General features: G+C 46.5%; 1 long non-coding RNA gene across 1 annotated transcript in view; it reads left to right on the top strand.

Moving 5' to 3' along the window:
• Positions 1–21,295, top strand: part of LOC140701793 (uncharacterized) — a 41,945-nt gene extending 20,650 nt beyond the window's left edge. Inside the window, exon 2 of the long non-coding RNA XR_012080773.2 lies at positions 21,106–21,295. This is a non-coding gene — a long non-coding RNA (uncharacterized LOC140701793). The remainder of the gene's footprint in view (positions 1–21,105) is intronic.
• The last annotated feature ends 5,614 nt before the right edge of the window (positions 21,296–26,909 follow it).

Below are 26,909 nucleotides of genomic sequence, written 5' to 3'. Positions count from 1 at the left end.
AAGAATGGGCAGATCAGGGGTGTCCAGTGGCCCATTCTTGACTTTTCTAGAGTTGCTGGAACTCAGAATCGACTTGATAGCATGTGATGATCAATTGAGTGATTGACGGAGTGGCATGGATACAGCTCATTTCACCTTCTGTGCCTGTACCTCTTTCCCTCCCTTCCTGAATTGAACTCAGCGAATCTCTCTGTTTTCTTTCATTCCTTCCAGGAAGGAGCGCCATCAGTTTGTCTTGGTTTTCATTTCATTTGCATGTGTGCATGTGTGCAGGAACACATGTGCATGCATGCACACAGACAGAGACACACCGTTAATAAATCCCAGGGTGCCCACTGCAGCCTTAGGGCAATTTGCTTAGTTTAATTAGCCAGGTTCTGCCCAAGTTCTGGACCCGTTGATCCAAGTTCCTATTGAGCAGGACTAAAACCTATTCAGCTCCTTGTCCCCCACTATTCGGCAATGGTTAGGCCCCTACTTGAGTCCTGCGTCCTGTTCTGGATACCGCAGTTCAAGAAGGATGCTGACGAACTGGAACAAGTTCCAGAGGAAGGTGACAAAGAGGACGAAGGGGCTGGAAACCAGACTCTATGAGGACAGACTGTAAGAACTGAGCATATTGAGTCATGAGAAAAGAAGACTGAGGGGAGATAGGAGAGTACTTTTCAAATCCTTGATAGTCCTACAGAGGAAGGGCAGGATCTGTTCTTGATCATCTTAGAGTGCAGGGCACGCAACAATGAGCTCAAGCCCCAGGAAGCCAGATTTAGGCTGAATATCAGGAAAAACTTCCTAATTGTTAGGGCACTATGACTATGGAGCCCTCTTGACCTCAGGGGGAGGTGAGCGTTCCAACACTGAAGGCATTCATGAAAAAATTAGGATAACCCTCTATCAGATCTGCATGGATCTGGATTCCTGCATTGAGCAGGGGGTTGGACTTAATAGCCTTAGAGGCCCCTTCCAACTTCCTGACTCAGTGATTCCCCTTCACACCAATTTCCACAGTTATCCAGCACAGAAGTAGTTCCAGGTTGCTCCCCCAACCAAATCGGGGGGGGGGGAGAGAAGTGTTCTCCCTTCCACCACATAATGCTGAAGCCACTCGCACCCCTTCCTGCCATTGCACCCAACAGCCCAGATGTCATCCCCATCCCTGGTGTCACAGAAAGAGTAGAAAGAGCCGGTTCTACCCCCATGGAAGGATCTCTCTGGCCCTGCTTGGCTGAGGATGTTACAAAAATTGGCATTCCAGTCCTTTTTCTGTGCTCATTTTCTGTGCATTGCTCAGTCACCCCACCAAAGTACAAACTCATGGAAATATTAGTATTATTTCCTGCCAGGAGGCTTTCAAGACACGTCTGGATGACCACGGATAGAAATGGAAACAAGGAATTAGCCACGAAGATCCGTTCCCTTCACAAACCTGCACCAGATAGTGTTTTTTTTTCAAGCACTAGCCAACCCACAGATTCGTCAGAAGCCATACTTTCAAAGTCCTTCTAAAGGGACACAGTTTAGATCCACCGAAAGCACCGGCTGTAAAATGCATGCACGGCATTGTAAAGGTGAGGGACAGCCCTCTTCAGCCCCCCTCTTTGAAAGGCTGCCATGTGGAAGAAGGAGCCGGCTTGTTCTCTGCTGATCCCAAAGCCAGGATCCGAAGTTCAGATTAGAGAAAATGAGGAAGAACATTCTGGCAGTGAGACAATGGAAGAGACTCATTGGGTAGCTGATGGTCGTTCCGTCATTGAAGGCTTTTAGCAAAGATTGGATGTGGAGAAGGCTTGAGTTGTGGGTCTCTCCCAGAACCAGAAGGGGTTGGACTACAGGACCTTGAGGGGTCCCTTCCGGTGGGTTCTGTGGTTTATAGAAATTTCGCAACCATTACGAAGACTTGGAATCCCACACTTTTTTTAAACACAGGCGATCTGTTGACTGCCGGCGACAACAGGTCTCCCCTGCTGGATGTGATCCAGGAGGGCTACAGGTGGAAGATCCTACCGTTCTTAGCTCACCTGTCTTCTGCCACCCAGGCTCATGGTGGTTGAGCCTCCCTTTTCAATGTGCCTTTACAGATCAGGTCCTTTTCTCTATGTCCTCCTCCTCCTCACTGTGCATCATAAATAAACCATTTTTACAGCAAAATGCTGACCTAGTTTAACATGCCCTACTTGAGCGGAGGGGAAAAATATGAATATTTATATATTTCAGGCTGCGCTACAGTCGAGAGAGGAGGCGGCCTAGAAAAGGGGGCGTTGTGCATAATTAACCTGTTTATCTTTTGTCCCGAGCATGCTTTGGGTGGGTTTTATTTCTCCAGAATTCTTTGAGCCTCGAAAGAAAGCATGTGCATCACCTCCAGAAATCATAAAGCATCTGTGCTTCCACAACATGCTAAGCTTGTTTTGCAATTTTTTTTAAAAAAAAATCTGAGTTACTTCAAGCCATTTGTCCTGTTGTAGCATTTACTGCCTTCTGTTGAGCTCTGCCTGCATCTTTGCCCTGAAGCTGAGCTCGGCAGGCTACAGTAAAGCACATCGTAACATTAGCAGCTGCCTCGACAAGAGCCTCTGGGAAGTGTGGGAGGTCCTCTAGTCCAGCCCGTGATCAAGGGGTCCGCACCACTTACGCACTGCCATGAAGGCAGAATTAGAAACTAATTCAATTCTTTAAAGAACCCTCCAGTTTATCAATGTGGGGATACTGTGCTTTTGTACCCACTATTTGGAAAGCCAGAAAACGGCCCAAGATGGCTGCATAAATATCATGCCCGCGTTGCCAGCAAGAAAACGAGATGGCAAGCTTGACCGAGCAAAGGGCTGTTTGAAGGTTAGCCACACACCCATGGATCCCCTCTTTGGCTCACAAAATGACACCACGCAAGGGACAATCCCAGAAGCTTGCTCCTTTTTTTCATCCATTAACCACGTCACACCCAAACAACACAGTAATTTGTCACGGCCTTTTTTTAAACCATTGTGAATGGTAGTGAATTATTCATGTTGGTTTTAGAGCCACGGATGCTAGGATCCCTTCCAAATAATAATAATAATAATAATAATAATAATAATAATAATAATAATAATAATAATAATAACAACAACAACAACAACAACAACAACAACAACAACAACAACAACAATAATAATAATAATAATAATAATAATAATAATAATAATAATAATAATAATAATAATAATAATAATAATAATAAAAAAAAGGGGTGGTGCTGCCCATTCTTCTTCAAGATAAGCAAGTTGTGTTTTTTTCCCCAAAGTATTTGATCCATCTTAAATTTCCAGACAAACGAGGTTGCCAACATCTATATGGGGGTAAAACAGATTTACATTTTAAAAAATCATAACTCAGAAAGCATTTGCCCAAACACCCCAAAATTGGGCTAAGATCAAACCATCTGTTTGGACCATCCCTCGTTATTGACCTACTATCTCACCGTTATCTGTTGCTGCAGACTTGTCCAGCAATAATTTGGCATTTTGCTGTCCCTTAGGATAGACCAGCTACCACGGCTTTACGTTAGGTTCCCATCTTGTTTGCTTTTAGACCTTTAAAGTTAACTTCTGTTTGTTTGCTCTGCTCGTCACTAGGGTGAGATTTAGTACTCCCCCCCCTCCACTGTTACCTTCATTAACTTTGGGGCTGATGTTTCAAATACAATGTTGAAGTAGATGATGGCAACCAGCATCTAAAAGCATCCACGGAAATGGCTCTCCTTTGAGCCATACCTTTACAGGGTCCCTAAAAACAAGGCTCGCCTTCAACTTAACGAGGGTTAAAACAATAGGGCCAGAGGAAGAAGCTGTTGGTCCACAAATTTTGGACTAGACGTGGCCCCTGATGTTTCTGAAAGCGAAGTTGCTGGCAGGGCGTGATGGAATTTTTAACTGTCACGTGGCTTCTTTTCCTCTGGATGTGGGTGACTAGAAATGGTCTTTTCTCTGTAAAAATCTCCTACCTAGTTCTCTTTTCAAAAAACCCAATAAAATATTATTCTCTCCAAAATCTTCTCCTCCCTCCTGAATGCAGGGAATCCACAGCTACAGCACCATCAACGGATCCTTATTAAACCTTTCCCGGATGTCCACAAGTGAAAGACCATCACCAACGTAATTGGGCCACACTGCTCTTTTCGCCCAGACATTTCCCCTAAAGTTCAAATGAAATGGGACCTCCTCTGATTTAGATGGAGAAATGGTTTGTCTTTTGGACCTCCTGTGGCATGGTAGGGTGCGAGCTAGACGATGGACAGGATGATGATCCAGTGTCAGGGCTTGCCATTTTTGGAACTGGGCTGGAGAGATTCCTGTTATGCACAGAAGGATCGCTGTAAGGGAGAGCACTCCCAGCAAGGAGATCCTTTCCATCACAATGAGGCGTGATCCTTTATTATCATCAATGCGGTAATAGTTCCCCTCTGTTCAGCACTGGTTAAGCCCCCTCAAGAGGAAATTGGACAAGCCTCTGTCAGATCAGCTTGGATTTCAATTCCTGCATTGGACTCGATGGTGTTACAGGCCTCTTCTAATTCCATTATTCTATTATTCTGTTTCAAGAATTAGGTACTTAGCAAAAGGAAGGGGGGGAACAAAGGGGGGAAGGAGAAAAGAAATGAAACCCACTATTCATTGACTAGGAAATTTATATGTTGATAGCAGAGAAGAAAATGGTGGGGTGGGAGTTCTTTAAAGCACACTGCGTTTTCAAACCAGCGTTTGGAGAAACGCACGTCCGACAGCGTAGCTAAAGGCCTTTGAAAGTAACTTGTCCAAGCCCTGGTGTAATTAAGGAGATCTCCCTCATTGTAACTTCATATATTCTACCATATAATTCAAATATGCTAGAATTTAGCAATTCTATAAATATATAGCCAATGTATTTTCTTACGTACTTTCTATATAGTCTTTAAGAGAAAAGGCTCAAGGTGTGAACTTTTCATTGGTTCCTTGTCGTACTGCTCTAACAGTTAAGAAGTTTTCCTGATATTCAACTGAAATCTGACTTCCTGTCACTTGAACCGATTTTTTACGTGTCCTGCACTCTGGGATGATTGAGAACGGATCCTGCCCCTCCTCTTTTTGACCTTTCCAGCCAAACCTTCAAAGAAATACCAATTTAAATTAAGCTTTGTGATCCTTGGCATTTACTTTCGATGTATTTTCATTGCATTTCTTTATTTCTTTGGTGGGTCCTTATACCTGCCTTGTTGTGTGTATTTGCTAGCTAGAGCAATAAAACAATTTCCTGGGGAATCCCACGCGATGCCTTTGGCATAATTGTAAGAGAAAAACCTCCACATAAGGTGTCATGTAACCCTGAGGCATCTCTCTTCTGCACCTGGTTGTCCCTGTGGATTCTCAATCTGTACTAAAACAAGACCAGTAAGATACATCTTGAAAGCCTGATGTGTCCCTGTTTGAGGATAAAATTACAAGAGGGTCACGAGTCCTTTCTACACTTCCTTCATCTCAGTAACGTGTAATACAAGGTGGAAAAAAAAATCAGCCCTTCTGTTGCCGGCATGGTTAAGCATTTGAGGCCCAGTGTAGACAATACAGTTCACTCAGCCATTAGAACTAAAGCTTTCAAAAGTGATAAAACACATCTGATTGGGTCCCATGAGTTCATCTGGCTGTGCAAGTGGCGAACGGGTTCATTTCTGGTTGGCTATTACAAGGTCAACATGGGCTTTATTTGACAGTCTGATTGTTATCTGGAGGAACTGTGTGCCTGGAGGGAAAACAGTAGAACGGCAGGAAATGCATCAGCCTTTTAACCTGTGATGTTACCCAGAGAGTCAAAAATCCTTGCTGATACTCTTATGACCACCCTGCGAACAATGCAGGGAAATGCACAAGAATGGCTATGAGGGCTTGGAAATGTCAAAATGGTGCAGAAATCAGGGCAAAAAGAGAAACAGAAGGAAACTGGTATGGGTAAACCCTTCCGTCCTGCCAACTTGATAAGATTCAGTGGCTATCAAAGTGGAAATTAATTTATTAATGTTTTGATTTAAAATATTTTTACCCCTCTTTTCTCCTTGAATTTCTTGAGCTACAAGGAGAAGGGATCTGGGATTCTGGGTTTTAAAAAAAGAAAGATAGCTGAACTTTCCACGCTGCTCAACGAGGGGGGCACAGAAATAACTTAGAGCCACTTCTTCGGTACAAACCAACTTTCGGGTTTCCATGGTGACTCGTGGCAAGAACACCACAGCAAAACAGAAGTGAGAAACATCCAAAAAACAGGAGTCGGGAAACGTGTTATTGGAATATCATTAGGCAGGCGTGTTTTTGAGTTCTTCAGGATTCTCGACCAGGTTGGGAATTGTAGGTCTTGGGTGGGGCAAGGAGGAAAACCAAGCATCTCCTGACGAGATCTTGAAGCGACGGGATCTGCAGGTAAACTAGTGTTTCAAGAGGGAGACTGAAAACGTAAAGCACCAGTTTTAGGGATGGCGGGATGAAGATGCCATTGGCTTTCTCCAGCCAATCTCACCCTTGAATCAACCCACCTTTGCTACCCAGATATACTTACAGGGGCTGTCTTACTCAGGAGAAGGCAGGATTCTCCAGAAAAGGCCATCATGCTGGGAAAGGTGGAAGGCAGAAGGGAAAGAGAAAAAATGAAACATGAGATGGTTGGACTCCCTAAAGGAAGCCATAGGCTTACTTACGAGAGCTGAGCAGGGCTGCTGAAGACAGGGCATTTTGGAGATCACTTATCCTTAAGGTCGCCATAAGTCGGAGGCAACTTGACAGCACATAACAACAGCAAACATTGAGCTCTGTGGAAATTCCTCTCAGTTCGTAAGTTGAGGGTAATACCTTTACTACTCTTCGGCTAGAAGTCTAGCTCTAGCAAATCTAGCCATCCAGTTGCGACTTGTCGGCGTGTGAAATTGCTTGACCGTTGTGATCGAAGCCAACTGACCTCATAGTCTTACCAACACAAGAATTCACGGCTTTTTGGCTTCTTTCCTCCCTTACATGGGTGTCAGTACCCTGTTCACTCTCTTCTGTACTATCAACATATGATAGTACCTAATCAATGAACGATGGGTTTCTTTTCTTCCCCCCTCTCTGTTTCCTCCCTGTTCCTTTCACTAAGTACCTACCTCCAGAATCCTAGAATCACGGAGTGGGAAAGGGCCTCCAAGGCCATCGGGTCAGTGCAGGAATCCAAAATAAAGTACAATATATCTGACACATGGTGGTCCAATTTTCTCTGGAATGCCTCCAGCGCCAGGGTGCTCCCCCCCTCCTGAGGTCAGGAGTTCCACTGTCGTACTGCTCGAACAGTTAAGAAATTCTTCCTGATATTCAACTCAAATTTGGCTTCCTCTAACTTGAGCTCATGGTTGTGCATCCTGCACTGTGGGATGATTGAGAACAGATCTTGCCCTTCCTCTGTAGGACAGCGTTTCAAATATTTGCAAATTGCTATGCTATCACCCCCTCAGTCTTCTTTTCCCCAGGCTAAACGGGCCCAGTTCTTTCAGCCTTTCCTGACAGGACTTGGTTTCCAACCCTCTGATCCTCCTTGTCGCCCTCCTCTGAACTTGTTCCAATTCGTCAGCATCCTTCTTGAAGTGTGGTGTCCAGAGCTGGACACGGAATTCAAGGTGAGGCCTAACCAGTGCCAAATAGACAGGTACAAGTATCCAATGGGATTTGGAGACTTTGCTTTGTTGTTGTTGTTTTTGTTTGTTTGTTTTTGCAGCCATATCCCACTATTGGCTCATGTTCAGCTAGTGATCTACAATACTTCCAAGATCCTTCTCGCTTTTAGTATTACTGAGCCAAGTGTCCCCCTATCTTGTAACTGTGCATTTCGGACTTTTTTTCTACTCTAGGTGTAGAACGTTGTACTTATGATTACTTCTCATCAATAGCACCAGACGTCAGTACTGTGCAAGGGACATGGTGGCGCTGCAGGTTAAACCACAGAAGCCTCTGTGCTGTAAGGTCTGTAGATCTTCAGCTGTAAGATCGAATCCACGCAATGGAGTGAGCGCCCGTCGCTTGTCCCAACTCCCGCCAACCTAGCTGTTTGAAAGCATATAAACATGCGAGAAGATAAATAGGTACCACCTCAGTGGGAAGGTAACGGTGTTCCGTGTCTAAGTCGCACTGGCCATGTGACCATGGAAAATTGTCTTCGGACAAACGCTGGCTCTACAGCTTGGAAACGGGGATGAGCACCGCCCTCTAGAGTCAAACACGACTGGTTAAAAATTGTCAAGGGGAACCTTTACCTTTACCTCAGTACTGTGCCAGTGAAATACAGAATGAATGAATGAATGAATGAATGAATGAATGAATGAATGAATGAATGAATGAATGAATGAATGAATGAATGAATGAAAGAAAATACAAACAGGACTGAGGAGAAATATAACTAACCGGGGTATGGCTAGGTATTTAATGAAACAGACTTTCATTCATGTTATTCTCTTTTCCTATTTTTTTATTTCCTCTACAATGGTAGGGAGCAAGCTAAACTGACTCCTGATGACTGAGTAGCAATTTGTACGGGTGAGATAGCTCAGTGATTTCGGTACAGATTGGGAATTCGATTCGCCTTTTTGAGTTCCAGGAGAAAAGTCAGCCTGTGTGACCCTGGGCAAGTGGTTCCAGAGCCCCCTTCCCCAAGAAGAAGAGCCTGGGAAACCATTTCTGAGTCCTTTATACAGTGGTGCCTTGCAAGACGATGTTAATTCGTTCCGTGAAAATCGCTGTTTTGCGAAAACATCGTCTTGCGAAAGGCGGTTCCCCACTGGAATGCACTGAAATCCTTTTAATGTGTTCCAATGGGGACAAATTGTCATCGTTTTGTGAAAATCACCCATAGATAAACCATTTTGCAAAGTGCTGTCTTGCGAAAAATGGTCCCGAAAGCACCCATTTTGCAAGTTGCGGACCTAGCTATCAAAATCGTCATCTTGTGAAAATAGGTCCCGGAAAAAAACATCATGCGAAGCACAGTCCAAAACATCGTATAACGAAAATTGCCCATAGGAAACACTGTTTTGCGAAGCGCTATAGCGATCGCAAAAACTCATCGTCATGCGGATTCGTCATTTTGTGAGGTAATCATCTAGCGGGGCACCACTGTACCTAGAAAGCCCTGGGAAGAGTAGTCACAAGTTGGAACAGAATAGCCGGCACCTCAGGATCCTTATTCCTATCACGTATGTCAACCCTCTAAGCCCGACGTCACACGCAGCGTCTTGTTCCAGTTTGTTGACATCCTTCTTAAAATACTTCCCGAAGCAGGGAAACCCTGGGGAAGATTTGGGATGGTGTTTCTTGCCTTTGAGGCGCTCGTCCCACCGTGAGTGGGGCCCAAGATTTCCCCAAAGTTTTGTGAGAACAACGGGCGTCAATCGCTTCGGCAGGGCTGCTTGTCCAAAGCCCTGCCAAGCATAGGTTTTGTGGATGCAGTTGCCATAGAAACAAAAAAACCCAAGCAGTTTTTTCTTTTCTGCCAAGTTGCCATGCCCGTGACTTGCCCTCCTTGCTCTCTCTCTCTCTCTTTCTCTTTCCAGGAGGGTATTTTCCCCTGGTTTCAATGGCGGGCTTCTCCAGTGCAAGTAATAAGAGCTCAGAGCTCAAATGTTCTTGGCTGCCGGGCCCTCTCCATCCAAGCAGAAGGTCACAGCGGGAACAATGGGAGGTGTTGATACCTGGAGGCATGGGCTGATTCCCTTCCCCGGTGTGGCCCAGAGTCTCAGGTGTCTTTTTGTGAACGGGTCATTCACAGCTGTCACATCCTGGACCCCTGCACGCAACCAGGGTGGTAGCCGAGCACAGAAGAGGATGCCGGCGTTTCAGTCAATTTCTCACCCTCCACCAAGCGGAAATTCTCCGTTCCCGGTGCTTGGAGCAGGTGGCATTTTATACCAGCCGGGCATCCTTCAGTCTCGAGAGACTATGGTAACGTGCTCTGTATGGAGGACTTGGAACAGCGTCTTGTGTGGCTGAGAAGGCCAATTCGAGAGTGACCGTCCCTTCCACACTGAAGATAATTCCAATCTGTCCCCTGTCCAGCTCCCTGATTTTGCTGCTTCCGGGACAGCCTCTTTGCCTCGGCCTGCTGGACAAGGGTCTCTTCAAATTGGGAGAGGCCAGATTGAACATCTCCAAAATAAGACCTACACACCTCCCCAAAAGAATACTAAGACGACAAAAGGGGTCCTGAATTTGTGTAAAATTAATAGCCCTGTGCCGTCAAGTCTATTCTGAGTGATGGAGACCCTTCTTTGGGGTTTTCCAGGTAGAGAAGACTCAGAAGTGGTTTCTCATTCCCTTCCTCTGGAGGCAGCTTGGGATAGTGGTTCCCAATCTTGGGTCCCCAGATGTTCTTGAACTCAAACTCCCAGAAGCCTTCGCCACTAGCTGGGCTGGCCAGGATCCCTGGGAGTTGCGGTCCAAGAATATCTGGATGACCCAAGGTTGGGAACCGCTGCCCTGGGCATCTTGATTGAGTAAGGAGGCTGTTCCAGTCTCTGCATGGATAGGATCCTTCCTGAAGACTAGTAGCATCTCAAGCCATTTTTCTTCCTCTCTCTTAACAGCTAGAGCCTGAGGCCAGATGGGGAATCCAGGTTGGTCCGTGAGGGAAATGAGGAATTGCCCGCATCTAAGGTGCCCCACTTCTGCCCGTCCATCTTGGTAGAGGTGGACAGGAAAGGTCACAGAACCGTAGAATCATGGAGTTAGAAGGGGTCTCCACGGCCATTGGGTCCAACCCCCTGCTCAAGGCAGGAACCCAAATCAAAGGAGATCTGCCAGGTGGTTGCCTAGGTTTCTCTTGAAGGCCTCCCGGGTTGGAGCGCTCACCATCTCCGCAGTCATCGGGTCCGTTGTCGTACTGCTCTAACAGTTAAGAAGTTTTGACTGATATTCAGCCCGAATCTGGCTTTCTATAGCTTGAAATCATTGTGTCTCCTGCACTATGGAATGACAGAGAACAGATCCTGCCCCTCCTCTGGATGACAGCCATTCAAGTCTTTGAAGAGTGCAATCATGTTTCTCCCCTCAGGCCCAGATCTTTCCGTCTTTCCTCCTAGGGCTTGATTTCCAGCCCCCTGATCCTCCGGGTTGCTCTCCTCTGAATGGCCTGGGTTCACTTTCCCAAAGGGTGCTTGTTTTCCTGCCTCCAGGTGTTGACGCGTGTTTATGACTTTTGTCCCCCGGTCTACATGTTTGCCTGCCCCCCCACAAACCGACCACAAAGGGCGCCAGCTGTCGCTGGGTGACTCGGCTCAGATACAAGAGAGCCCCAAAATGGTGGCATGCAAAACAAGACATAAGGAAGGTCAGCACCTTGAATGCCTTTCTCACGGGGTCATGAAAGACAAGATCAATACCTAACCGCTATTCATTGCAACCATCATGGTGGAAGTGGGGAGGGCCTCAGTGTCAGAGGTGTGCCTTCGCCTCCCATAAGGAACATCAGCAGAAAGATGCGCTCACATGGGTGTGTTGTTTGTGAGAGTGGTGTCTATGTTATGCATTGATGGTCATGTGATCCCACTTCCACTGTCTGGGTCCCTTCCTTTATGATCTTGGGATCTGTCATTTTGGCAGGTGGTAAGAGCGATCTGCTGTAACACTGAGGCGGGGGTTTGACTCTGTGGCCTTAGAGGCTCCTTCCCGCTCCACAATTCTGGGCTTCTGTGAAGATTTGGAACAGAATTCTAAGTATCTCCCCAAAATACGAACCTATGATTCCTTCGGATGAAGTCGGTGCTTAGGGGGTGCTCCGGACGCCATATTGTGCTTTCTCTTCTGAATCTGCACTCTTTCCAAAATGCTCTGATGTTTGTTGTTAGGCCAAACCCTTCTGCTGTTTTTGACTTTCGTATCACCTCTCCCTGCAGAGCACCTGATTAATGAAATTTATTTTAGAAGGGGTAGGATGGAAAGGAGTGCGGTTGGATTCCGGGGAGACGGGAGAGATGAACGAGGGCGAAGGATATATTTTAGTAAGGATGGGCGCTGGGAGAGAACAAGGAACAGAGATATAGGGGAATGAGAAGCCACTGTGTTAAATCTACACTGAGAACCATATTTATTTCTGCTGCTGCTTTTTGTACAGAGATGTTTTTATATTCTTGTTTACCCAAAGGCCAAGACAGCTTTTGATTTCAGGAGAAGGGCCGCTTTTCGCTCCAAATGTCTCGGGCAAGGGGCTCCCTTCTTTTCAAACTATAAGCCACCAGCACCCGAAACATTTTGCTACTCTGAACTGTAAAATAACCCCGAGCCCTGTATGGCAGGGGCCGCGGATGAGAGTCTTGGTTTCAGGAGAGAGTCTACACGGCACTCCCCCGTTCTCACGATCCATAAAATATTTACCTTACAAAAGTCTTGATGCCTTTGGTGCTCCGGGTTGATCACGACATGTCAAGGAAACCACCGAAAGGGGCTTTCCACGGGTTTTCCATCCCCTTTTGTCTTTTCAAGAACAAGCGGCAGAAAGAGGAAGCTCATTTAAAGAGCGTCCGACCATGTGTTCATATGACAGCTGCCTTCCACCGTTCCCAGAAATCATGGGCGCTTCCAGAGAACCTTGTCTTCTCATGATGGGCCCAGAGTAGGACAGCCTGAATTTCGTAATTTTTACCTCCAGAAACGGTTCAGGCTTGAATTGCTTTAGGACCCACTCGTTCGTCTTTCTGGCTGTCTAGGGGATCCGTAACGCTTTTCCCCAGCACCACCTTTCAAATGAATCTGTTTTTCCCCCGTCAGCTTTCTTCACTGGGCGGCTTTCACCCTCGTACATGGTGATCAGAAAGACAAGAGTGTGGATGATCTTCATGGTCTCCAGGGACACCTCCTGACACTTGATGGTCTTTTCTAGTTCTTTCATTCCTGCCCTTCCAAGTCTGAGTTTCCTTCCTCCATTGTAGGCTGCAGTCTCCATTTGGACTGACGATTGAACCAAGGTGGACAAAATCTCTATTTCAGTTTCTTCATTGTCAACACTAGAGTTATGTAGTTCTTCTGTAGTCGTGCTTTTTAATGTCTTCTTAACATTCAACTGCAATCCTGCTTTGGCACTTTTCTTCTGTCGCTTTCCCTGAAAGTCAGTTCAACCCCTTGCTGCTTTCTGCCAGTAAGACGGCGTCAGCTTAAAATATTGATATTTCTTCCACCAATCTCCACTCCTCCTTCACCTGAATCTAACCTGGCTTTCTGTATAAAATGTTCTGTATACCGGCTGAACACGATGAGTGCTAAAAGAACCATACATCAAAACAGCAAGTTGGAAAAGCAGAAATTGACCTTGGCGGACATCATGATGGCGAAAATTTTGGAGCCATTTCTACGTGTACATTTTCCCAAGACACGCAAGAGCAACCCAGGGTGTTTCAGGGCGATCGTTCAATAGTTTATGTGATCCACTTTTTATTGGGCCTGTGGATTTCTAAACAAAGTCAGTTGCAGAAATATCACTGTTTAGACAGATCCTGAATTTGCTGATTCCTGTCCTCTCTTGGCGTTTTTCTCCCACCGCTCACCAAAATGATCTCACTTGTCCCTCTCTTTTCCCATCTTCTCTTTCTCACTCATTTGGTGGGTATTATACATTATCCAGGCTGATGGCTGTATTATTTATCTGGGTAATTGAATCTAGAATACGAGGGACCTTCTATTATTCATGTCGCTCTGAAGCAATTTGAGACACGCTTTGTGCGGAAGGCTGTTTCCATATAAAAGAGCAGAAAATACCTCTCTCTGAGTGACATTCTGTGTCATTAGGTGGATGGCACTCCAGCTTGTGAAAGGAAGGACGGGACTGAGTGCTTATGAAAGAGAATGACAGAAGTATGGGAGGAGAGAGAGAGAGAGAGAGAGCAGAGGTGAACAGACAAGAGGAAATCCAATTTCAAATAGGAAATAGCACGAGAGAGAAATTCTCCCACATAGGAAGAGCGATGGGCTGCGAACCGGACCATTTCCTTATTACAATCAGTGACAAATATTTAAAGAGTATATGAAATATATTGTCCAATCATGCACAATTCCATTTCATCATCTCATTTCATCGGCAAAACCTCAAGTATCGCCCTTCATGTTGGCAAACTTGTAATTAGGAGTCTGGTGAAACTGATGAGCAATCGTTAACAATTGGCTTAATCATCACCATCATCATGTGCTGTCAAGTCAGTTCTGACATATGGCAACCTTTTTTTCAGGGTTTTCCAGGTAGAGAAGACTCAGAAGTGGTTGATTACCCTTCCCTTTTCCTGGGGTTGCCCTGGGACGATGCAGCTTGCCCAAGGCTACCCGGGCTGGCTTGTCTCCCACGAGGCCCTATGGGGAATCAAACTCCCAGCCTCTGTACCTAAACCACTGAGCTCTCCAGCCAGCCAGCCAATTGCTGAGATGGCTTCTTTAAGCTTCATCCAAGCAGGCGGGATGTTTTAGAACTCCAAAGTCTCGTTTCATTGCGGACGTCACACAGAACTCAATTGACAATGTAGGCTTTTCCTAAGTTGAACAGATGTAAATATTGTCCCCAAGTTTCATCCACCTGCCATTTACAGCTTCTTGTTAAAGACAACATCAATAAATGAAGCAAAATACCTCCCAACCAGCCTTACCATATTTTCCAGTTAGCATACTTTTTGTAACCCAGCCGATTTATTATAACAGCACCAAAAACTACCACACCGACTATTTTTGTAAGGATGAGAAGCAGAAACTGCATTTTCTGGCTTTCTGTGTTTTCTTTTGGTCTGAGATGACACTGGTTGTTGTTGTTTAGTTGTTAAGTTGTGTCCGACTCTTCATGACCCCATGGACCAGAGCATGCCAGGCCCTCCTGTCTTCCACAGCCTCCCAGAGTTGGGTCAAATTCATGTTGGTTGCTTCGATGACACTGTCCAACCATCTTGTCCTCTGTTGTCCCCTTCTCCTCTTGCATTAGGGTCTTTTCCAGGGAGTCTTCTCTTCTCATGAGATGGCCAAAGTCTTGGAGCCTCAGCTTCAGGATCTGTCCTTCCAGTGATGGTACTGGGGTTTACATTAATTTCAGGAAACTTAGCACCACTAACCCATCCTTAACCCTAACCCTGTTATATTATGAGCCATCAAGTGAGAACCAACTAGCGTGATCCTTGTAAGGCTTTCTAGGTAGGTGAAACATTTAAGAAGTAGTTTTACCAGTTCCAGCTGACTCAATAGCTCAGTGGCTTAGGTATTTGGCTGAGGATCCAGAGGTTGGGGGTTCGATTCCCTACTGTGGAAAACAGCCAGTCTGTGTAGCCTTGGACAAGCTGTATGGTGGTTCCAAGGTGCCCCTACAAGAAAGAAAGGGGAAACCATTTCTGAGTCTTCTCTACCTGAAAACCCCTGAAAAGGCTCACCAAAAATCAGAACTGACTTGAAGACACATGGTTACAGTATTTTTTTTTTAATTTAACAGTTTCACTCCTGCTGTGAGTTAACATAGCCAAGTGGGGATTTGAACCCTGGTCTCCAGAGTCCTAGTTCATCACTCTACTACACCACAATGGGTAATCCTATCCCTAGCCTTCTGCCCTAATCTTCAGCACACGTTGTCATGGGTTCAGTTCCCGGCGTCTCCAGATACAGGGTCAAAAACCTCCCAGAAGTTTGAAACTCCAATAAGACGCCGGTCAGTCTTCCTAATGAAGAACACAGGCCTGTGGGTTGATCCAAAACATGATAGCAGTCGAGGGAGGCTTGGTAGCTTCAGTGCCCTTGGGGCAGGAAATCCACTCTGGATTTTAGCCCAAACTTTAAACTCTAAACGGCTGAGCCTGTTGGGTATATGTTTAGTACCTTGGACATTTCCTGCAGTTGCAGAGTAAAACCCAGTGATGCTTCACTGCCCCTGTGAAAGCTGAGTCAACGAGCATTTACGGAGACACCTTATTCACCGTTTTGTTTTATTTGCCACATTTATCTCACACCTTTCCTGCAGTGAACTTCAGGTGGCGCAAATGTCTCTCTTCCTGTTCATATTATCCTCGAAACTAGGAGGGCAGGGAGCTACAGTGTCAGTCAATTTTTTTACTTGATGGGGATCAGAACCTAGAGCTTCTTTCTGAGTTCTGGTTGAGCCATCTAACCACTAGGCCTCTCTATCATGGAATATAACGAACTTGGGAGGGGCCTATGAGGCCATCAAGTCCAACCCCCTGTTCAAGGCAGGGATTCAAATCAAAGCAATTCTGACCGACGGTTGTCCCATTTTCTCTTGAAGGCCTCCAGCGTTGGAGCGCTTCACTACCTCCTGAGGTCATCGGTTCCCGTTGTCGTACTGCTCTAACAGTTAGGAAGTTTTTTTTCCTGATATTCAGCCAAAATCTGGCTTCCTGTAGTCTGAGCCCATTCTTATATCTCCTGCACTCTGGAATGATCAGCTCTCTAAAAAATGTGCTCTCTCGCTCTCTCTGTGTGTATGTTTGTGTGTGTGTGTGAATGTGTGTGCGCCATCTTTGCTTTGGAGACACTATTCACAAGACACCACCTGGCACATCCTGTCTTTAAACGTCTTTGCCTTTTTAATTGACATCGGTTAATGAATTTGTCGATCTGAATGTGTGTTTGCTTTGCTTCTCGTTTCCTTTTCACTCCTCCCCAACCCTTGGGGCAACATCAAGTTTTGGGGCCAACGCCTCCCTTTCTCCCGAAACACAACAAACAGGTTTTTTTTAAAAAAGAAAAGACTCCTTCTAGTGTGAGATCTGAAATCCCGAGACTTTTTCTTCTTTGCCCCGATGAGCAGCCTCCCCCCCACCTGCTCCTCCAGGCTGGGAAGGGCTCAACCCTGGTGGCCTTAACCGACCAGATAGGTGGGATATAAAATAAATAAATAAATATATAAATAAAAACCCGCCCTCTGCCGCAAGGCCAAGCGGCTCCAATGGCATCCCAGGGAAATCAAGAGAGAAGCTGCCAAAATTGCTTTGCCTGGGCGGGAAGGGAATTGGGGATTATATACATGACTTTGGGGGGAGGCTTTTTGTTCAGAGAACCCAATCAAAATTAAACTTCAGGCACAGAGACACCCACTTTTCCGCCTCCAAGCCGCACTAGACAAACAGACACCTCGCCAATTTAAAAGCGGGGGGGGGCACCGATCAAGCCTCAAATTGCTCCTTAGAACAAGAATTCCCCCCCACCTCAACTTTTTCTTCCTCTGCTTTCTCTGCCGATTGACTTATTCTCTTAATATTATTCATAATATGCTCTGGGAATGCGTTTCAGGGACTGGAATGAGAAACCAAATCCCGCCTGCAGCTGGCTTCTTGGGTTTTTAAGTGAAATTTCCATGCAGGCTTTTAAAGAGACAAAGCCTTTGTTTCTGTTCTGAAGGCTCTCTCTGTCTCTCTCTCTGTCTCTCTCTGGGCTTTTTGTTTTTAATAACAATAATCCCAGAACTGCAGAGCTGGAAGGGACCCTATGAATCGTCAAGTCCAACCCCGTTCAAGGAGGCCCGTGGGGGGAATTCGAACTCTCAACTCCGGTCTCAGCAGCCAGAGGCTTAAACCACTGAGCTCTCCAGCTCATTTTGGAGCTGCCTCTTTCTTGCAAGAAGCATGACCTGCCTCACAGGGCTGTTGTGAGGAAAGAGGGAAGGCAGAAACCATCTATGCCACGTACAGTTCACTGAGAGAGAGGGTTTAAATCGAATTAAGTAATTAATAAATTTCATTGATCTTCTAGAGAACGACTCTTTGAACTGATTCCTTGGAACGAAAGAGGATCAAAATGACCATCAGAAATAATAATACTGGTTGTCCAATTTTTCTCTTGAATGTATCTAGCACTGGAGTGCTCACCACCCGATTAGGTCCATTCTCGTACTGCTCTAACAGTTAAGAAGTTTTTCCAGATATTCAGCCGAAATCTGGCTTCTTGTCACTTGAGCCCATGATGACGTGTCCTGCACTCTGGGATGATGGAGAACAGATCCTGCCCCTCCTCTGTAGGACAGCCTTTCAAGTATTTGCAAAGTGCTATCTTATCTCCCCTCGGTCTTCTTTTCTCAAGGCTAAATCTGCCCAGTTCTTTCTGTCTTTCCTCCCAGGGCTTGATTTCTGGTCCCCCGACTGCCTTTGTTGCCTTCCTCTGAACTTCTTCCAATTTGTCAGCATCCTTTTTTTTTTTAAGTGCAGTGTCCAGAACTAGAAACAGTGCTCAAGATGAGGCCTAACCAGTGCTGAATAGAGAGGAAGTAGTACCTCACAGGAAATGGAGGTTATACTTCTGTTAATGCAGCTTAAAATCAGATTTGCCTGTTTTGCAGCCGCGTGACACAGTTGGCTCATTCCATGCAGAGCAGAGTCTTGGGAGCTGATACGACTTTAGCAGCTTTGAAGCACAGAAATCTGCCTCATTACATGCCTCATAAGGATGCAATGAATACTCATAATTTTTTGGTCCTCAGCAAACGAGGGTATCATGACTCATTCAGAGGCCCTATCAAGAAAAAGTTGTCCCCTACTGGGAGAAGTTTTATTTCTGCACAAGAGTACAAAGACCGGTGCTTTTCGCAGCTGCAACATTAGCAAACAAAATGAAAGAAAACATTTTATATTTTACATTTTAGAAAATGACATTGGTGCACCATAGAAGGGTCAACATCCTCTGCGGGGCACATGGGGAACTGGGTTGAGCATTCACACACACACACACACACACACACACACAATGGCAAATCCCCTGTTGCACGGGTGAGCGCACAATGAATTGCACAACTAAACACTCAAGGGATGCAGGTGCTGAGCATTTTTAGTTCTGCTGTGTTGTGCAAAAGATGGCTGCCCGGAAAGGAAAACCGCCAGGGTGGGACTATTAGCCAACCCAAGAGAATCACAAGAAGGGTACGCAAAACCTTGACAATCCCTCTCCCCCCGCTTTTTCAAAATCCAAGCAAAAACCTGACATTTCGGCACTGATTTGTTCTGGTCCTGCTTCTCCAACCTCTACAAGGACAGGAGGCTTTGCCTTCCAGAAATGCTATCCTTGCCTTGAGGATATTTCCGCCTGAAAGATTCCTGCTGTCATTGATCCAGGGGGGAAGGCTCAGCCAAACTCATTTCGAGCTGAAATTGCTGAAGACTCTCTTAAGATGAGGCTGTTTCCACATTTGCTGAAGCCGGGAACACAGAGGTTGGACCAGATAATCTGGCCAGCCTGTGCTTTCTCCGGAGTCATTGGTTGCCAACCTTGGGTCCCCAGATGTTCTTGGACTGCAACTCCCAGAAGCCTTTGCCACCAGCTGGGCCAGCCAGGATTTCTGGGGGATATAGTCTAAAAACATCTGGGGACCCAAGGTTGGGAACCACCCTCCTGCGTCCTCCTGAGTCACCCCAGCCCGGAAAAGTCCCTCCCACCCATACCTTCTCCAGGCGGCCTGCGAGGTTGCAAAAACTCCAACACAAAATGATGGGTTATTTCATTTTTCCTGGGAATACGGAGGAGAACACATCAGCAAATCTGGCTGAAATGCCTTCTTCTGAAGAAATAGGAACCCTGACCCTTTCATTTCGTCACCCTCAGCGAGGCAAGTAAAAAAAATGGAGCTTATCAAAACACTTTGATATACAGTGTTGCCTCGCTAGACAATGATAATCCGTTCCACTGAAATCGCTGTTTAGCGAAGTCATTGTCTAGCGAAAAGCATTTCCCCATTGGAATGCATTGAAACCTGTTTAATGTGTTCCAATGGGGAAGAATCGTCGTTGTCTAGCGAAGATCGGCCATAGGAAAGCCGCTTTGCGAACTGCCGAGCAGCAGTTAAAATTGCTATCTTGCGAAGCTTAGGTCCCCAAAACACCTGTTTGCGAGCGCGGAGGGAGCTGTCAAAATCGTCGTCTAGTGAAAATCGGTTCGTGAAGCAGGGACCAAACATTGTCCAGCGAAATTCCCCCATGGGAATCACTGTTTTGAGAATCGCTATAGCGATCGCAAAAAGCCAATGTCTAGTGAAAAAACTGTCATGCGTGGTAACTGTCTAGCGAGGCACCACTGTACTTTGATGCAGGAATCCATAACGGTGTTCTTTTTTCCCAACCAAGTTCAAGGAGGGTATAAATTTCTGGGCTTCATTTAAAAAAAAAAGAAAGCTCTTCTCGGCAAGGATTATATGGTGTTGTGTTGTGTCGTTCTTTTCTTTTCTGTCAGTGAGAGGGATGTGCAGCTTTCCCACAGCTGGAGGCCTCCACAGCTGGTTCACCTCCATGGAAATCAAGGGTTTGCCTGAAAGCAAGGCCGTGACAATTATAGGATAGTTCCTTGTGGGGCTTCTTCAAAAGAATGGATGGCTTAGAAATTGGGAAGCCGGCCCTGTTTAGCCTTGAGAAAAGCTAGACAGGGGAGAGAGGAGCGCACTCTTCAAAGACTTGAAAGGTGGCCGGATCTGTTCTCAGTTGTCCCCGTGTTGCAGGACAGGCAACAATGGGCTCAAGTGACAGGGAGCCAGATTTCGGCTGAAGATCCGGAAACTTCTATGATGATGTTCCTGCCATGCGCAAGTCAACTGCAGTAAGCTGTTAGCCTTCAAGCTGGCAGAAGTAAAAAAAACCTGAGGCAATAAAGGTATTGAAGGAAAAAACCAATAAGGTAAGGAGAAGGATAATCATAGAACTGCAGAGATGGGGAAGGGGACCCTGTGGGGTCATCCAGTCCAGCCCCGGTCAAGAAGGTCCGGGGGGGAATTGAACTCCCAACCTCTGGCTCTGCAATCGGAGACCTCAACCACCGAGCTAGCCAACTCTTCTGTGCCTCGCCTGGAAACCTGTGATTGATAGACAGATTGGCTGAGTTTCTGTCCTGGTTTTCTTCTACAATTGGGGGTGCAACACATCCCGCAATGAGATTGAAAGAGATACAGATGGAAATAGATTAAAAAGAGAGACGTGTCACAACATACAGAATGTTAAAATGCAGGAAGACACATTTAAAATTTTAAAGGCTAGCTAAAATAAAAGCTATTTTGAAAACACATCGTTTAAATGCAGTAAAACACATTTGAACTCTTAAAGGACAGTTGAATTAAGAGCCATTTTGAAAAACACTTTGTTTTTTTTTAAAGCCCTTCTGTGTCTCATAAAATGATGAATCTGCCCTGAAAAGCCAACAATACCCTAAACTATTGAGGAAAGGAGGAAAAGAGGAAACCTGAAGATGAGATGGACTGACTCAATCAAGGAAGCCACAGCTTTGCATTTGCAAGACCTGAGCAGAACTCTTAATAAAGAACTGGGCCTTTTCGGGGGTCTCTTGTGGATAGAGTTGTTTAAGTGAAAAGTGACTTGGCTGTGTTACTTTTTTTTGCTCCTCGGGTCATGTTTTACAATAGACGATGATTCCACACACCCCGAGAATTTCAGAAAACATGTCTTGAAGCAGGAGAGGCAGAAACCTTAGCAAAATTGCACCCTGCGACATGCAAAAGAGCTTTTGCAGCTAAAGAGAAAATGGAAGTCTTGGGGAGTCCCTGTTCTAATGTGGGTACTAAAAAATAAGCCGTGTGCACTTTGCCGGGTGTAGCGGCACGTTTCAAGCTCTTGAAACTATCCGATAGAACCACGACATGCCCGGATGTGCTGCCGTTTTTGCCGGAACGGACCAAGACAGCTCCCGTCTTGAAAAGGGATGTGATTAAGAACCAGGAGAGGAAAGATGAGAGATTTCAAAGTCTCCCATCATCTCCACCAGGCTGTGGTCTCAGCAGGAGGCAAGTTTCTCGGTAATCATCGTTTCCACTAAACTGCAGCGGATGGGAAGACGGTTCGACTCATTGAAACCGTAGCTGGTTTTACATTTCTATCTATAACATTGATAGATTAATGCTCTTTCCCTCTGATGGTTGTAAAGTAGACACCCTAGATGGCTCTGGTCCGGAGACCTCTTGGGAAGGAGTCTTGTAGGGATCCTGTCTGAAAAAGATAATCTAAAGAGATGAAGTTGTAGAATCAAAGAATCCTAGAATATGTGAGTCAGAAGGGGCCTTGAAGGTCATCTGGTCCAACCCCCTGCTCGAGGCAGGAATTTAAAGCAAACTATATCTGACAGAGGGTTGCCTAAATTTCTCTTGAAGGCCTCCAGCACTGGAGCGCTCAGCACTTCCCAAGGTCTTGGGTTTCATTGTTTTACTGCTCTAACAGTTAGGAAGTTTTTTTCTTCCCTGATATTCTTCTGAGAAAAGGATGAAGGATCTGGGTATCCTTACTCTGGAGAAGAAAGGAAGGGGGTCACAACCCCACTCCTCAAATCCCCCCAAGGGCTGTCTCACAGAACAGCAGAGGGCAAAAATGACATCTTTAATGGACTAAGGGTGACTGAAATCTGTAGATGGTTATATATGTAGTGTGATGCAGTAGATAGAACAATGGACTAGGACTCAGGAGACCTGTGTTCGAATCCCCATGGTGATACATCTACCATTTTACAAGAAAAATATTCCTTAACTGTATCACTTATCTTGAAGATCCAGTCAGGACTGCTATAATTTGGCTCCTGTTCTACAGCACATAACATAATAAGAATACAGATTTTTGTTGGACATTACAAAAGGTCTTCCTCACGAGCAGTTCAACAGTAGGGATGGGACGGGCAGTCTTTTTCAAGAAAAGCTTGATGAAATCCCTGAAGGCTTTCACGGCCGGGATCTAATGGTTGTTGTGGGTTTTTCGGGCTCTTTGGCCGTGTTCTGAAGGTTTTTCTTCCTAACGTTTCGCCCGTTTCTGTGGCCGGCATCTCCAGAGGACTGGAGTCAGAACTCTGTGCTCTGAGGCAGTTTGTTTGGATAGTTGAGTATTTATAGCTGTGGAACATTAGGAAGAACAACCTTCAGAACACGGCCAAAGAGTCCGAAAAACCCACAACAACCAACTTGATGAAATCACTTCTCCGAATAGCTCAGGGGCTGAGGCCTCTGGCTGTGGAGCCAGTGGTTGGGAGTTCGATTCCCCCTCAGTGCCTCCTTGATGAGGGCCCCTCTGTAGTTCTGAGAAGAATTCCCCATTCAACAGGGCTAGTGGGGGCTCTGAGAACTGTCATCCCCCCCACATACAAAAAAAATTAACCCTTCCAAATTCTGGTTGAGGATCCTCTCACTGGTCGAGCAGGGGGGGGGCAGACATGATGCTCTACCCCAACCTCACGAACTCTATGGTTTTCCGCTCTAGACTCCATGTTTCAAAACTTACCCCATCCCCCCCTGCTTACATCTCACCTCACGGTGGTTTTCTTGCAGGTTTTTGTCAGTTCACACATACTCAACAACTCCGCCACCTGGCTCAGCCCAAAGGCCCCCTCGGGTTTCTCCCCCACTACCACCACCACGATGGCGACGTGAGGGATCCGAGCACCATCGTACCCTCCTGCTCGTATCCCATGGCAACTGCATGGAGAGGCATCCACTCTCAGAAACTGGAAGTAAAAATATCTATCCCTCAGCTAGGCAGACAGCCTCTCTGCATTTGGCTGACTGGTTTTTGATCATCCACGGCTTTAACATGGCTTAGCAAATTCCACAGTTGAACCAGGAGCAGGGCAGAGAGCAAAGGCTTGGATCGGGCCCTGATGTGGTGGCCCGGTGGCCTTATTTTACAGCCTTCCATCTCCTGTTTTAAGGGCTAACAGCTACGTAACGGTGTTTGGGTTTGATCTAAACAGCCTGCTAGCAGAGGTTATGGACTGAACATTTCCTATAAGATATCTGGATCATCACCAGTTCTGCCTGGCAACATCTTTGTCATCCTACCTGGAGATCCCTGGGATCCACCAGGTGGACTTCAATCCATAACTAACCAGATCTGACCTTGCTTAGTTTCCAAAACCAGACAGGACCAGAGGCATTCAGGATCAGTTGATTCAAAGATCCCGGCTCAGAGGCAGCAGTAGATTCGGGAGTGACCCTTGAGGTCCCCCCAGCTGCTGCCTTCCTCACTCAGGTGAGAGGTCTTGTAATTCTGTTGAGACCTCATGGAAAGCATGTTTGATTTTGCATCCTCGCATATGATTCAGTATATGCAGAAGTTTGCAGATTAGGGACCCGTTTTATTGTCTGTGTGTGTGTGTGTGAGAGAGAGAGAGACCACCCTCTCCCATCGCTCAGTTTCCTCAGATGACCCCAGGTAATGAGAAAAGGAGGAGATCTTTCCCGTTTCCACCCTCTCCGCAATGGGCATCAGCCCAGGAAGCGTTGGGGAGAAGCCAGGAAAAGATGCCAATGAAAGGAAGCAGTTTCCTGCTGAGCCAAACGGTGCAAATCTCAACTTCTGAGATTAGCCGGAGAAACGCTCCTCATTAAAGCAGCATTTCGGGAATGTAGAGTACGGCAATGCAGCCGAAGGGCAGAGGAAGGGAATAAAAGCCATATTATTTCTAGACCTTGAAGGATTCGGACGGTCATCTAGCACCCGGTATGGGTCCATCACCCTCACTCAATTCCAGGGGTTTATTACTGGGCAGCTAAGCAGAAGGCTGTAAGGTTTTAAGTCCTCATGCATTGTCAGAGAAGAAAGGGGAGGCCTTCTGAAACCCCACCACCACCACCAAAAGTGGTAGACATCCCTCTAGCTTCCTTGCAACATGATGCCAGCCAGAAATATGCATTTCTTCTTGGCCCACGATGGGTGGGAACAGGCTAGGAGGCAGAAGCCGGGGGGGGGGACACACCGCTGGCTCTTCTCCTGAAAGGGACAAACCTTAGCTAAATACTCGGCTCCCAGGGCTATCCAGTGAGTTTCTCAACTTTGGAGGAGTTGTCGGCTGGGGAGATCTGCTTCAGCACCCTGGAGAGCTCCTCCAAAGCTCAGGTGAAGACCTGCACCAGAGGAATCACTCACCACTACGCACAACACGGTGGATATGCCAGTGGAGGGGAGAGGCTTTCAAAGTATGCTCAGAGGTAGCATTCCTAAAGCCTATAGCTTCATGTTCCTTTAAAATAAAGGGTGTGTCCAGATACAGGCAGAAGGATCCGAAGGGGTGTGGGTAGAGTGAAGGGCTGGCATGGCAAGAGCTCTACCTGTGTTATTTCCTTGTCTGGACCGGACCTTCCTCAACAAGCCCCAGGCAAATGGTTGACACCCACCTGTGCGTCTCACTGTTCTTGCTCAGTCTTGGTTTTAATAACACTGCGTTCAATATCAGGACTCAAGATCTCAGAGGGTTCCTGTGAGGGGACCCCCACAAGCACTCCAACAAGGTGACAGGCTCAGAGGACTGGAGTGACAGCAGGTCTCAGCAACCAACCTGCCGGCTGAGTGGGGCTAATTTCTGAGCCCGTCGCAGCCAAGACCTGGGTTCTCCATCACAAGGACCCACACCGTGGATTTCCTCAGGGTTGGAGGTGGTCCAGAAAAGGGAAATTTCAAAACCCTGATAATACCAGTTCCTTCCATGGATTAATTCATGGGCAAATTGCAATATGCTGTAATCGCTACTAGGGTGAAGCTTGGCCTACAAAGACCTGGATTCAAATTTTCCTTGGCCAAAGTTTCATAGAATCCTAGAGTGATTGAGTTGGAAGGGACCTATAAAGCCATCGAGTCCAACAGAGGGTTGTCCAGCTTTCTCTTGAAGGCCTCCAGCATTGGGAGTGCTCACCACCTCCCCTTGTGGTTATTGCTTCTGTTTTCCTACTGCTCTAACAGTCAAGAGGTTTTTACTGATATTCAGCCTAAATCTGGCTTCCTGTCGCTTGAGCCCATTGTTACAGGTCCTGCATGCTGGGATGACTGGGTTTACTGGGTAACTTCGCAGGTACATTTTAGAGCTTCACCGTGACTAATTAAGAACCATTCATTCCCACCCCCGAGTTGTGAGGTTATAAAGAAATCATGATGGTAACTCCATGAAAGATGGTTTCATTCCTTAAGCACCGGAACTGGAACTTTGTTGGAACCATAATTCGTAGGGATGGGGCAGGGCTGAGCAACATCATGCCAGGTTCCTACCTGGATGGGGAAGATCTCCAGGGAAAAGCCGGGTCCTCTGTGGAGGGCGAGGAAAGAGCCGTGTCTGAACACATGGGGAGCCATGGTGCCCTCCTAGGGGCTAAGCAGAAAACCAAGGTTATTGCATCAAAACCCGAAAGGTTTTGGAGAGGCACCCATTTTCTTGATCTTCTTCCAGTTGCCAGAGATCACAAGTCAGTGGCCCTGCTGGTTGGTGGGCTTCCCATGGCCAACAAATACCTCTGGGCCTCTTCTTATACCTCCCCCCCCGAGCTCTGGCTCCAAAGAATAAATGCCTTCTTGATTTTTACCTCAGTAAAAAGCTGTAGCAGAGTGAACGGAGGCCCCTGGGCCATTTCAGCTCCTGCACCGGAGCTGAAGTGGAACCACTTCAGATGCCAGAACTTGGCAAAGTTCCTTCTGAGGGAGACCGCAGAGCCCAGAATCCCCCTCAGCGTCTCTCTCCGGCCACCGGGTAGGGGATTCTGGGGGTTCGGAGTCCCAAAACAAGCAAGAACGTAAAACAAACTCTGGGTGCTTCCCCTAGCTCAACCCCCCTCCTGTTTCCCACCAGACTAAACAACCCTTAAGCAGTGCACCAGGGTGGATATTTGGGGTCTGGGCAATGAACGTTGGGGTGCCAAGGGAGAGGTTGTGTTAAAATTACATTCCTGGGGTTTCCCCCGCCCCCACCAACCCTCTGCCGTGAGATTTCAATCAAGGCACCATGTCCTTGACAATCCAAGTCCTTAAAACCAAACCCACCAGGACAGAAGTTTGTTCCACTGGAGGATTCAGGGTAAAGAGTTCAAATCTTGACCTGGTTATTGAAGCTCACTGGAGCAGCCACTCTCGGCTTAAGCTCCCTCATAGGGCTGTTGTCAAAACACCCTTGGCCAACACAGTGCACACGGAATAGAATCATGCC

This window comes from Pogona vitticeps, chromosome 7 (genome assembly GCF_051106095.1).
Source record: "Pogona vitticeps strain Pit_001003342236 chromosome 7, PviZW2.1, whole genome shotgun sequence".
NCBI lineage: Eukaryota > Metazoa > Chordata > Lepidosauria > Squamata > Agamidae > Pogona > Pogona vitticeps.
Note: the sequence above shows the minus strand (reverse complement) of the source record. Positions and strands in the feature narration are given on the sequence as shown.